Consider the following 13,136-nt stretch of genomic DNA (forward strand, 5'->3'; position numbering starts at 1 on the left):
GCTATACCACACGAGACCGGGAGTATTTTGCGTGGCAGTAACCGGCGGACAAAATTTCATGACCGCCACAGCCCGAGTATGTGCCAGTGGAATCAGATTTTGTGGCTGCGGAATCTAGTGGAAACCAGACGGGTGGCGAGGGAGATGAAGAAGTAGATTATTTTTGGTGGTGAGGGAGACAAAGTGAACTAATAACGTTTTTGGTGACAATCAGCTTTAAAATCAGTATATTTTGCTTAATGGTTTGCATATTATTACAAACAAAAGCACTTAGGGGAGTGGATTCAGCTGTGAGCTAGCAAGGAAAGTTAGCCTACAATTTAAAAATGGAAGCTACAGGTATAGTCTTGCATTGTAAAAGGGTTCTATCGTGTATGGACATTTGTTTTGCGAACAGTAATGAACAGTTTCAACATTTCTTAATTCCGTGTTGCGTTATTCAAGTGTGTTAACTTATGTGCAGCATGAGTGGGGAGCTATCGAGACAGCTCAGACAGCTCTAACATTGAATAAGTGGAGCAGGCAATTGCTATAAAGGGACTGCACTGAGTAGATGTAATCCTCTCAATCACGTGACAGTACCGAATGTAACAAAAATGATAGTATCGAACAGGTTTTTGTTTTGAAAAAGTACAGAAGTTTTGGTATACCGTGCAACACTAATGTAGGGGTGGCAGGTAGCCTGGTGGGTAGGAGCGTTGGGCCTGTGTCCCAAAGGTTGCTGGATCGAATCCTCGAGCTGACAAGGTTGAAATCTGTCATTCTGCCCCTGAGCAAGGCAGTTTAACCCACTGTTCCCCGGGCGCCGATGACTTGGATGTCGATTATGACAGCCCCCCCACACCTCTCTGATTCAGAGGGGCTGGGTTAAATACGGAAGACACATTTCAGTTGAATGCATTCAGTTGTACAATTGACTAGGTATCCCCCTTTCCCTAATGTGTAGGCTACCGGAGCTTCTTTTTGGGGTGCACTCATAATAACTGTTGTTTTATTCAAATGTTGAATGTGGTGGTCTATCCTTGTGGACTTATGTGGCAAAGCCTTTTCATTGTTAAATTTAGGTCTGGGTTTTTTTCTCTAAAAATGAATCCTCTCCCAAGAAATCAAAACACTTAGCGTACGTTCGGATTTTCAAATAACCGTTCCCATCCCGAGCAGAAATTAATTTGAATAATCGTTCCCATCCCGAGCAGAAATGAATTTGAATAATCGTTCCCATCCCGAGCTGAAATGAATTTGAATAACCGTTCCCATCCCGAGCAGAAATTAATTTGAATAATCGTTCCCATCCCGAGCTGAAATTAATTTGAATAACCGTTCCCATCCCGAGCTGAAATGAATTTGAATGACCGTTCCCATCCCGAGCAGAAATGAATTTGAATGACCGTTCCCATCCCGAGCTGAAATTAATTTGAATAATCGTTCCCATCCCGAGCAGAAATGAATTTGAATAACCGTTCCCATCCCGAGCTGAAATTAATTTGAATAATCGTTCCCATCCCGAGCAGAAATTAATTTGAATAACCGTTCCCATCCCGAGCTGAAATGAATTTGAATAACCGTTCCCATCCCGAGCTGAAATGAATTTGAATGACCGTTCCCATCCCGAGCAGAAATGAATTTGAATGACCGTTCCCATCCCGAGCAGAAATGAATTTGAATAACCGTTCCCATCCCGAGCAGAAATGAATTTGAATAACCGTTCCCATCCCGAGCAGAAATGAATTTGAATAACCGTTCCCATCCCGAGCAGAAATGAATTTGAATGACCGTTCCCATCCCGAGCAGAAATGAATTTGAATAACCGTTCCCATCCCGAGCAGAAATGAATTTGAATGACCGTTCCCATCCCGAGCAGAAATGAATTTGAATAACCGTTCCCATCCCGAGCAGAAATGAATTTGAATAACCGTTCCCATCCCGAGCAGAAATTAATTTGAATAACCGTTCCCATCCCGAGCAGAAATTAATTTGAATAACCGTTCCCATCCCGAGCAGAAATGAATTTGAATAACCGTTCCCATCCCGAGCAGAAATGAATTTGAATGACCGTTCCCATCCCGAGCAGAAATGAATTTGAATAACCGTTCCCATCCCGAGCAGAAATTAATTTGAATAACCGTTCCCATCCCGAGCTGAAATGAATTTGAATAACCGTTCCCATCCCGAGCAGAAATGAATTTGAATGACCGTTCCCATCCCGAGCTGAAATGAATTTGAATGACCGTTCCCATCCCGAGCAGAAATTAATTTGAATAACCGTTCCCATCCCGAGCTGAAATGAATTTGAATGACCGTTCCCATCCCGAGCAGAAATGAATTTGAATAACCGTTCCCATCCCGAGCAGAAATGAATTTGAATAACCGTTCCCATCCCGAGCAGAAATGAATTTGAATGACCGTTCCCATCCCGAGCTGAAATGAATTTGAATGACCGTTCCCATCCCGAGCAGAAATGAATTTGAATAACCGTTCCCATCCCGAGCAGAAATGAATTTGAATAACCGTTCCCATCCCGAGCAGAAATGAATTTGAATGACCGTTCCCATCCCGAGCTGAAATGAATTTGAATAATCGTTCCCATCCCGAGCAGAAATTAATTTGAATAACCGTTCCCATCCCGAGCAGAAATGAATTTGAATAACCGTTTCCATCCCGAGCTGAAATTAATTTGAATAACCGTTCCCATCCCGAGCTGAAATTAATTTGAATAACCGTTCCCATCCCGAGCTAAAATGAATTTGAATAACCGTTCCCATCCCGAGCTGAAATTAATTTGAATGACCGTTCCCATCCCGAGCAGAAATGAATTTGAATAACCGTTCCCATCCCGAGCTGAAATTAATTTGAATGACCGTTCCCATCCCGAGCAGAAATGAATTTGAATAACCGTTCCCATCCTGAGCTAAAATGAATTTGAATAACCGTTCCCATCCCGAGCTAAAATTAATTTGAATAACCGTTCCCATCCCGAGCTAAAATGAATTTGAATAACCGTTCCCATCCCGAGCTAAAATGAATTTGAATAACCGTTCCCATCCCGAGCAGAAATTAATTTGAATAACCGTTCCCATCCCGAGCAGAAATTAATTTGAATAACCGTTCCCATCCCGAGCTGAAATGAATTTGAATAACCGTTCCCATCCCGAGCAGAAATTAATTTGAATAACCGTTCCCATCCCGAGCTGAAATGAATTTGAATGACCGTTCCCATCCCGAGCAGAAATTAATTTGAATAACCGTTCCCATCCCGAGCTGAAATGAATTTGAATGACCGTTCCCATCCCGAGCAGAAATGAATTTGAATAACCGTTCCCATCCCGAGCAGAAATGAATTTGAATAACCGTTCCCATCCCGAGCAGAAATGAATTTGAATGACCGTTCCCATCCCGAGCTGAAATGAATTTGAATAATCGTTCCCATCCCGAGCAGAAATTAATTTGAATAACCGTTCCCATCCCGAGCAGAAATGAATTTGAATAACCGTTCCCATCCCGAGCTGAAATTAATTTGAATAACCGTTCCCATCCCGAGCTGAAATTAATTTGAATAACCGTTCCCATCCCGAGCTAAAATGAATTTGAATAACCGTTCCCATCCCGAGCTGAAATTAATTTGAATGACCGTTCCCATCCCGAGCAGAAATGAATTTGAATAACCGTTCCCATCCCGAGCTGAAATTAATTTGAATGACCGTTCCCATCCCGAGCAGAAATGAATTTGAATAACCGTTCCCATCCTGAGCTAAAATGAATTTGAATAACCGTTCCCATCCCGAGCTAAAATTAATTTGAATAACCGTTCCCATCCCGAGCTAAAATTAATTTGAATAACCGTTCCCATCCCGAGCTAAAATGAATTTGAATAACCGTTCCCATCCCGAGCAGAAATTAATTTGAATAACCGTTCCCATCCCGAGCTGAAATGAATTTGAATAACCGTTCCCATCCCGAGCAGAAATTAATTTGAATAACCGTTCCCATCCCGAGCTGAAATGAATTTGAATAACCGTTCCCATCTTGAGCAGAAATGAATTTGAATAACCGTTCCCATCCCGAGCTGAAATTAATTTGAATAACCGTTCCCATCCCGAGCAGAAATTAATTTGAATAACCGTTCCCATCCCGAGCTGAAATGAATTCATATAATACAATAGCAGTGGTATCACACAGCTAAAAAAGTCTACCCATTCTATCAGGGTAAAGAACTGCGTACATTGTACAGGCCACGTCAGCCAGGGTATGATTACACCAACACTTCGATGTGTCTTACATGGCTTTCACACTAAATTGGTTTAGAGCGTTTCTCTCTCCCCCCCCCCCCCAACTCGGGCACGTTTACCCCCCTTAGTTCCGTTCGTTTGGACTGGTGTCCACTCGAGAGCGCACTAAACAACGCACCATGATTCGTTCAAAAAGGGTGGTCTCGGCCCGATTCCATTCGTACCGTGGTTAGGTTCACTGCTGGTGAGAACACAGTCCAGGCCAAACACCGGGAAAAACTGATGCGTGCATTTTATGAAATGTACTGTACTGTAATTTGATATTATCATGCAGAATCTCTATTATTATTAATATTATTGATTAGGGAAGATGGGGGCTATATACCGGGTTATAAGCTACTGAATATAGCTACTATTGTGCCGTTTTTATCGAAAGTAATATGACGTTTGGGATACACGTGCTATGCTTCTTGATAATCAGAGGGATTTAATGTGAGCATTGTCCCCCCGATAAACAAATGACTTGCATTAGAGGGGGATACAATAACAAATAATGGAACTCCGATTCGAACTACAGCTCAGAACTGTGTGAAAACGCCCTTACAGTTGCATTGACGAACCCATTAGATGACTGGAACGGCTCCTCTTCAAACTGGTTGGAATATGGGACGACTTAAGTAGCACTTTAGTAGCACTCGCACGCACACACGGCAAACTTTCTGAAATATTAATGCAGCCGGAGTTTTGGAGTAATCCATTTCAATCGCAACACAATGTGTATGACAGGCGGGTGGGAGGAAGCCCGCTCGTTGCTTCTCTCCTCTGTGGCTCACCGTGGAGCAGAGCGCAGCTGGATCAACCACTAATGGTATGTAAAAAAGTACGATTTTGCATGTCCTCTTTGAAACGCACCTGGTTTCTAATTCGGGCCGGCCCAGTCACACTGTGTTCAGCGTGCTGAGAGAGATTTTTAATTACCCTGCTCTGCTGTGGGAGATGATGATGATGATGATGATTACTGAGCTCTCCCTAGATCTAACATGCAGGGACATAACTGACCGTGTTCACTGAGCCTACTGTACAGCCGTATACAGCAAGGCACACACGTTCATATTACACAGTACACACACAGGCAGGTGGAAACACGCTCATTCACACACACACACACACACTCTTGGAAGCATAGCTGGTACCAAGAAGCCCAGTCGTCATACTCATAAGTCAAGAACATGCACTCGATTTCCTGATAGATCCAGCTCTATACACACACACACACACACACACACTCGCTCTCCCTCTGCACTGGGCATGACTTTCTTATCTCTTTTGCTTGATGGTCATTCTGTCTGGCAGGCACTGCAACCACAGAGAAGGACTCCAGTCCTAAATATACAGCTGATGTCCTATTTAAAAAAAAAATGCACACATACGAGGCTAAATGGAGTGTCTTCATTTCTTTGTGTTTATTATAATGGAATGTAGGCTAGGCTATTAGCCTACATGCCTGTAAGCCCCGTGGCCTAGGTGTTGTGTTTATACATTTCAACCCTAATAGGCTTACCAGTGACCCTACTCCATGGGCTGAACTGTTAGCCACGGCTGGAAAGTTTTCACTCTTCATTTGATTTTGGAAGTTGGGGGAGGTCTAAACTGTAAATCCATGCTGACTCTGCAGGCTATATTCAGGACTGGCCCTTGGCTCTGGATACTATACTCTCCAGTAGTTTAGTCGATACACACACACACACACACACTCATGGCACGCGCGCGCACACACACACAATGTCTCTCCCCACCCCCACACACGCATTTACTAAGAGATTGTAGTGCTGTGCGTCGTGGAGTAAGTGGACCTGAATTGATCAGTATTGATTGGCACTGTATTGTCAGACGGTAATGGGCCTCCCCCTCAGGACATTTTAGCAGTGTCTGACCCCCCCCCCCCCCCCCCCCCCCATCCCCTCCACTCCATCTCAGCCCACTCAACCTCACTAGAGTTGGGCGATATTACAATAGTATCGTATAGCCATCACGATGTGACAGACGATGGTTTAGCCTATTTGAACTTGACTGGAGCCGCGTAGCAATGAAGGGAGTGGTACAGCACACAAGCGACATTCAGAGTCATTTGCCTATTCCTATTTGCTATATAGCCTATTTGTTTCAATAAATATGTTAAAGAAAGCAAGGGAGGAATGTAGGCCAGACAGTTAAGCCGGGACTATACCAGAATCGCGATACACGTAAGTATCGTGGAAAGGAAACAAAACACAACGCGGATTTAACTTCTTTAGGAAAACGGCCCTAATGTTGGAAACAAACATTCATTATGTTGTCATTCAGAGTCACATTTACGTATTTCCTAAGCTATAGCATACAATATTTTACACACAGCAGGTTTTTAAGGGGTTTTAACGAGTTACGTCTGCTTTGTGTGTTCATTTTTGAAAGAATATCGCAATAATGGGTATCGACCCGACTAGACCGAGCGGAGAAGTCCAACGAAGCCGTGCAAAATGTCCATTCTCTTTCGGAAGACCTGTAGCCTTCACATAAGGCTTGTTGTTTTTGTCAGCCAATCAGAGCGACACTACAGTCAAAGAAGCTACATGTGTAGCAAGTGAAGTGAGAGATCACTCATACACTGCAAGATTAACAAAAAAACACGACAGAATTAAACGTTGGGAAAGTGAGAGACGAGCATCCAACCGGTTGGCAATTGTTTGGAGTTGGGGGGGAATGCACAGCATGTAGACTCAATTGTCTACCTAGCTGGCTACGTTAGCTTAGATAACCTCTCTAAGCTACTAGGACTTAATGGAGGGTAAATTCATTTGAAGTAAATCACTTTTTGACAGCATCCTTTTTTGATTTGAACAAAACTTTCCATACATACCCATGGAAGAAGTGGCCAGGAAGGGATTTATTTGGACCTGAATGCCAAAACATTGAAGAGATAAAGGTGCTCTAAGTTGACCTGTTTTGCATACTCCACCATACCATGAGACATCCACGCCTTCATCACTGGGGGCATATGTTTTGTTCATTTTTGTTTTAAACCTTTTTTTTATGTCAATTATCAAGATTCGGACCCCTTGACTTTTTCCACATTTTGTTATGTTACATTCTTATTCTAAAATGGATTCAAAAAATAATAATTCTCATCAATCTACACAATACCCCATAATGACAAAAGTAAAAACAGGTGTTTAGAAATGTTTGCAAATGTATATAAAAAAATAAAAAAGATACCTTACCCTTTGCTATGAGACTCAAAATTGAGCTCAGGTGCATCCTGTTTCCATTGATCATCCTTGATGTTTCTACAACTTGATTGGAGTCCACCTGTGGTAAATTCAATTGATTGGACATGATTTGAAAAGACACACACCTGTCTGTATAAGGTCCCACAGTTGGCAGTGCATGTCAGAGCAAAAACAAAGTCATGAGGTCGAAGGAATTGTCTGTAGAGCTCCGAGACAGAGTTGTGTCGAGGCACAGATCTGGGGTACAAGGGTACAAAAAATGTCTGCAGCATTGAAGGTCCCGAACAACACCGTGGCCTCCATCATTCTTAAATGGATGACGTTTGGAACCACCAAGACTCTTCCTAGAGCTGGCCGCCCGGCCAAACTGAGCAATCAGGGGAGAAGGGGCTTTGTCAGGAAGGTGACCAAGAACCCGATGGACACTCTGACAGAGCTCCAGAGTTCCTCTATGGAGATGGGAGAACCTTCCAGAAGGACAACCATCTCTGCAGCACTCCACCAATCAGGCCTTTATGGTAGAGTGGCCAGACAAAAGCCACTCCTCAGTAAAAGTCACATGACGGCACTCTTGGAGTTTTCCAATAGGCACCTAAAGGACTCTGACCATGAGAAACAAGATTCTCTGGTCTGATGAAACGACCCTAAGCACACAGCCAAGACAATGCAGTAGTGCCTTCGGGACAGGTGTGCCAAGCTTGTAGCGTCATACCCAAGCAGAATCCAGGCTGTAATCGCTGCCAAAGGTGCTTCAACAAAGTACTGAGTAAAGGCTCTGAATACTTATGTCAATGTGATATTTCAGTTTTATTTTTTTTATACATTTGCAGAAAGTTTTAAAACCCCGTTTTTGCTTTGTCATTATGGGGTGTTGTGTATATATTGAGGGGAAAAAATGATTTAATCAATTTTAGATTAAGTGCCAACATACTGAAGCTGCCTCTGCCAGGAAGGATATTAGAAAATATTTGCCTCCCAAGTTGTTTAAATGGGCAGAGCCTACATCTTTTGTCATGATTTGTCCAGTTGTGAATGTGATTTCACTCTGTAGCCTAATGGTGGTTATAGTAGGGTTTTGTTTTCCTGCCCAATTATATTTTTTAGAGGTGTTGGCCAGTAGTGGCGATACCATTTGTATATCACAGTGTTTTATGAGTACATAATCACGATAGGACAAAAGTTGACACCGCCCAACCGTAAACCTCACCCGCTCCCCCTGCCCTCCCCCATATTTGATCACCCCACCCTCTTGCATACCCATTCACATCACTCACTCCGGTTCTGAGCAACCCAACACCATTTTTTTTATTTATATTACTGAGCCTACATCAACCCCGTTCCTCATCCCACTACTCTGTAGCCGACCCTCGGCTTGCCCCCAGTCCTCCAACCTCCACCGACACACACCGACCTCCCACACACTGGCACTAGCACCCTGAGTGCAGTCGTCCCCTGGCTCACCCTGCCGCCGTCGTTTTGTTCAGGAGAACATTCCGGTGCACAGGAAGAGGAATTCGGGAAGTACGGAGAGGCAGGGCATTGGCACGGTGGGGGGAGGTCAAGGATACAGAGTCATGAAGGACGAGGTTGAGGGTCAGTGAGAGAAATACGGACGTATAGAGACATGGGCAGAAAAGGGGGGAAAGATAGAAAAAAAACTGAGCGAGCGAGAGGAATAAAGATGTCTGCATGCTTCCCTGCCAAAACAGTTCGGAAGAGTTTGTGCATATATTATAGGGACACTTTGTGACAGTTTTGTTCATTTTTCGACTTTAGTAGGTTTTTTTTCTCTACTGTTTGGGGCACACCATTTATTTTCTCTCTCGACAAGCCAAAGTCGGAGTCTACGCATAGGGATTCTTCAATGAAGTCTGTTATTCAACGAGAGGGACGACTTGTTTTCATGCCCATTTCTTGAGTTGAGAAACACTGCACCAAACAGCTTAGTTAGATGTAAAATTGCGCGACTAAATGGACACAGTAGTATTGCTGCTTTTTTTCTCGTTTTCCAAGCGAAGTTCTTTAAGGGAATATACAGACACATTTGTTCGGTTCGGCCTAGCTGAGTTCGGCTAGGTGCCAGCCGAACTGAAGCATGTTGATGTGTATAGTGTCGTAGCGACATGAAAAGAGGTAAATTAAAAGAGGCTTTATGTCTGAGCTGTTTTATCCGTGGAGGATCAGAAGATCTTAATTGTTTGCTCGATTTTGGGTGCTAACATATGAATGTTGTAGAGATAACTGGTGAGTTTGTGTATTTAGGAGACTATGGTGTGTGCCACTGAGTGATTGGATGTAGGCCTCGTGTGTGTGTGTGTGTGTGTGTGTGTGTGTGTGTGTTTGTAAGACACAGACAGAGCCCCTGGCATCCACGTCTCCTCATCACACAATAGACTCACTGCTGGACTGATGAGCCTGGAACTGACAGCAGACACACACACACACTCCACTCACTCACTTACACACACACACACACACTGTACCCACTCAACTCCTCACATAGAGCTCAGTCAGCCTACTTGGAATGTTATCACCGGTTAACAAATAAACATTATGAATCTGCTAAAGTAAAGTAGCAACATTCATGTTTTCGGTGTGTTTCTCTCTTTTGGCCTAGATCTTCCCAGTTGTGTTAGTGTAGTTTCCCTCTGGCTACCTGGAGGCTTTGTTCGGGCTCTCTGACTTTTCACTCAAAATGTCACCCGTTAAAGTTTTAAACAACTGGTAGTTGTCTCTTCGGTTCCCTAATAGCAGAGAACAGTGGTTCTAACTTCTTACCTTGTGTTCCTCTTGTGTTCCAGGCAGCAGAGCTGTGACCCACTTCCCCTGTCCCCGCCTCACTGATCCCCTGATGCCCTGTGAGTCAACACACACACGGACCACGCCCGGTTCACCTGCACAGCTGACGCCAGGAGGAGGTAGGCTAAATGAGTAACAACAAATGTGTGTGCACGTATGTGTTAGTAACACTGTTATTTTACAGCAGCAGGGCAATACGTGGTTGGCTGTAAAAGGGAAGGAAGTCACAGAACGTGTGTTGCAGGATTTGTGTCCCCATCTACAGATTTATATTGCCTTCAGATGACAGCTTGAAAGACCTGGTTCAATACTCATTGAAACTCCCCACCTCCCACCAGTAGAGTTTGGGGTTTCATTTGCATAGTCGACACGGGACTGTTTTTGATTTGTTCGGTCCTGCTTCTGTCTATGCATCCGTTTGTTGTAGCCTGAATGTTGACAACGTTTTAATGTTGAGAGATGTGTGTGGTCGCAAGTGTGTATGCTCGCACACGAACCCATTAGGGATACTGGAAGTCTTCTGTGCGGACCAGCCTTAACCTTGGGGCATCACCTGATCCTCTGTTATGTGACAGCCGTCCTGTGTTTTGTCAATGTTAACAGTCAGGGGGAGGTTAAGGGGTGTGTTTTGACGTCTGTGGCTGAGTCTTAGGCCCTATTCCCGCTGCGAGAGATGCGGCGTGGCGAAAATAGATTTCTACTTTTCAGTTCGCATCACATCCTTGCTTTGCCTTTCGTTGTGGCTGGCAAAGCGTCGTTCTTGGTCCGCAGATCAAATTGACCCTAAATATCACAGTAGCCACTAGCCAGTAAGCACAATTTATTTAACAATCTTAGAAAGTTTTCTTCTGAAATACATTACACTAATGAATAATTACAACCAAACCAGATTACACTCTTGAATAATGCAACAATTGACAAGCGTGGTTTATTTTCTCATCCGTACGTATTCAATTAGCTGAAAATACACAGCTAACTCCTGTTAGCTAGTTATCTAACAAACAACATTCTTCATGATCAAGTAACGTCAGCATTTACCCCTCCCGTAGTAACAAAAGTACATTCACGTTATCATACAGCGTCATTCATATTATAATATAGGCTACACAGCTAGGCAACGTTATCTAGCGAACTAGTTAGCTAGCCAAACAAAATAATTTCTGCATCCTCCTCACATCAACGTGCTGTCTGTTAGCCGAAGGCTGACGTTTAGCTGAACCATAGCTAGGACAGGAGCTCTTAGGCTTACACTAGCATATTAGCGCTACCTTAGAACAAACCATGTAAAAGCAAATTGCGTCTGACAACGTTGAACATTTCAGAGTGTAACCAGCTGTTTCTACAATGTCAGGTAAAAAAAAAAATTGAGGGTATAGCCTCAAGCAGGAAATATATTTTTTTTTCTCTTGATTTTTACCGCTGCCTCTATCTCTTACTCATATGAAATAGATCTACACTTAACCATATAGTCCTGGTTTTACTGCACTGGTAATATTCACTTAAATGCACTTTGTCCAATAGGGTTGTGAATTGCTAGGGACCTCCCGGTATGATATCACGATACTTAGGTGTCGATACGATATCTATTGCGATTCTATATGTATTGCAATTCGACACTGTGATTTTTAATTGAGATTCCACGGTCCAAACATATTGCTCACCGTATGTCTGCTGCAGAGGGACAAGTGAGAGCCATGAGAAAACAAGTTTTGATCAGTCATGGGGAAAAAACGATATGTTGTATATTTCAAAATAATATCATGATATGTAGCTATCAACCCCCCCATCACTAACGACCGAGGCGAGTCATGTTCCTATTCAGTCCGAAAGTCGAGTACTGTGTCTGAATCCACTGTAGTTCTACTAAGCTACACCACAGACTTTTAGAGGAAGTAATGCAGTTGACTGCTATTAGCGTTCCCTCTTTCTGAGTCTGAGAATTCCCCCTGTTCTGTAAAGTGGCTGTCTACCCCAGGGGAAAGGCCCAGTGCTAGATTGCACCACAGCAGTAGATTAAAGTGGTAGTAAATTGGAGTCGATGCAAAGGTCTCGGTGAAATGATGATGAATGCTTTATTTGCATAGCTGATTGGGGTTAAAAGTACCACTGCTCAGCATGACGGCCTCGGGACACGCTTTAGAAATGAGCTGTAACAGTCAGTCTCTTTTTAAACCTGAACCAATGGTGTGTAAGATGAGGGCTCATCTCATCCAGTCAGAGAGGGGGGGAGGAGTTCAGATGTTGCATGGCCTTGTGCTGATGTGTAAATCTTACTACCTCCTAATGTTATCAATGTAAAGATTTGTGTAAGCCTATGTCATGGTAGAGACGACAAGGCGACCTTCAACGTATCTCCCTCCCGCTCGCAACAACTCCTCAAACATCCACTGCCCTTCACCCTACTTCAGATCACAGGCAACCAAGTGGAGGAGGGGAAGATTGTAGGTCGCCCCTCATTCCCCGCCCCCATGCACCCTTCTCCTATGTGTGTGTGTGTGTGTGCGCACAATGCAAATGCGCACGTGTCTCTGTGTGTGTATCACTCCCTGCCAATGCTTCTCCCCCAGGCTAGCGTTCTGCCTGTATGACGGAGTAGACCACAGCAGTGACAGTAGAGGTTATCAGGGACAGAGTGCAAAACAATGTCACAGGAAATCAATGGAGACCTTCACAGCAGGGCCAGGAGAGGCAGCACAGAGACCCTGATCCTGACAAGACCTGTCACTGCCAGGTTCAGTAGGGAAGCACAGCAGACCTGGAGGACACACTAAGACAGGGGTGAAAAACGAGGGCTGTGTGTGTGTGCCAGCTTTTCCAAGCCGTCACTTTATCTCAAACACTGCAG

At 43.9% G+C, this 13,136-nt stretch overlaps 1 protein-coding gene across 2 annotated transcripts in view; it reads left to right on the forward strand.

Annotated features, from left to right (window-relative positions):
- The window catches only part of LOC139382356 (signal-induced proliferation-associated 1-like protein 3), a 104,991-nt gene that overhangs the window by 40,827 nt on the left and 51,028 nt on the right, over positions 1-13,136 (forward strand). For both annotated transcript variants that reach the window (XM_071126335.1, XM_071126333.1), the window contains exon 2: positions 10,294-10,410. The gene's annotated coding sequence lies outside the window, so the exon portion shown is untranslated. The remainder of the gene's footprint in view (positions 1-10,293; positions 10,411-13,136) is intronic.

The sequence above is a fragment of the Oncorhynchus clarkii genome, chromosome 24 (assembly GCF_045791955.1).
Source record: "Oncorhynchus clarkii lewisi isolate Uvic-CL-2024 chromosome 24, UVic_Ocla_1.0, whole genome shotgun sequence".
NCBI classification, from domain to species: Eukaryota; Metazoa; Chordata; class Actinopteri; order Salmoniformes; family Salmonidae; genus Oncorhynchus; species Oncorhynchus clarkii.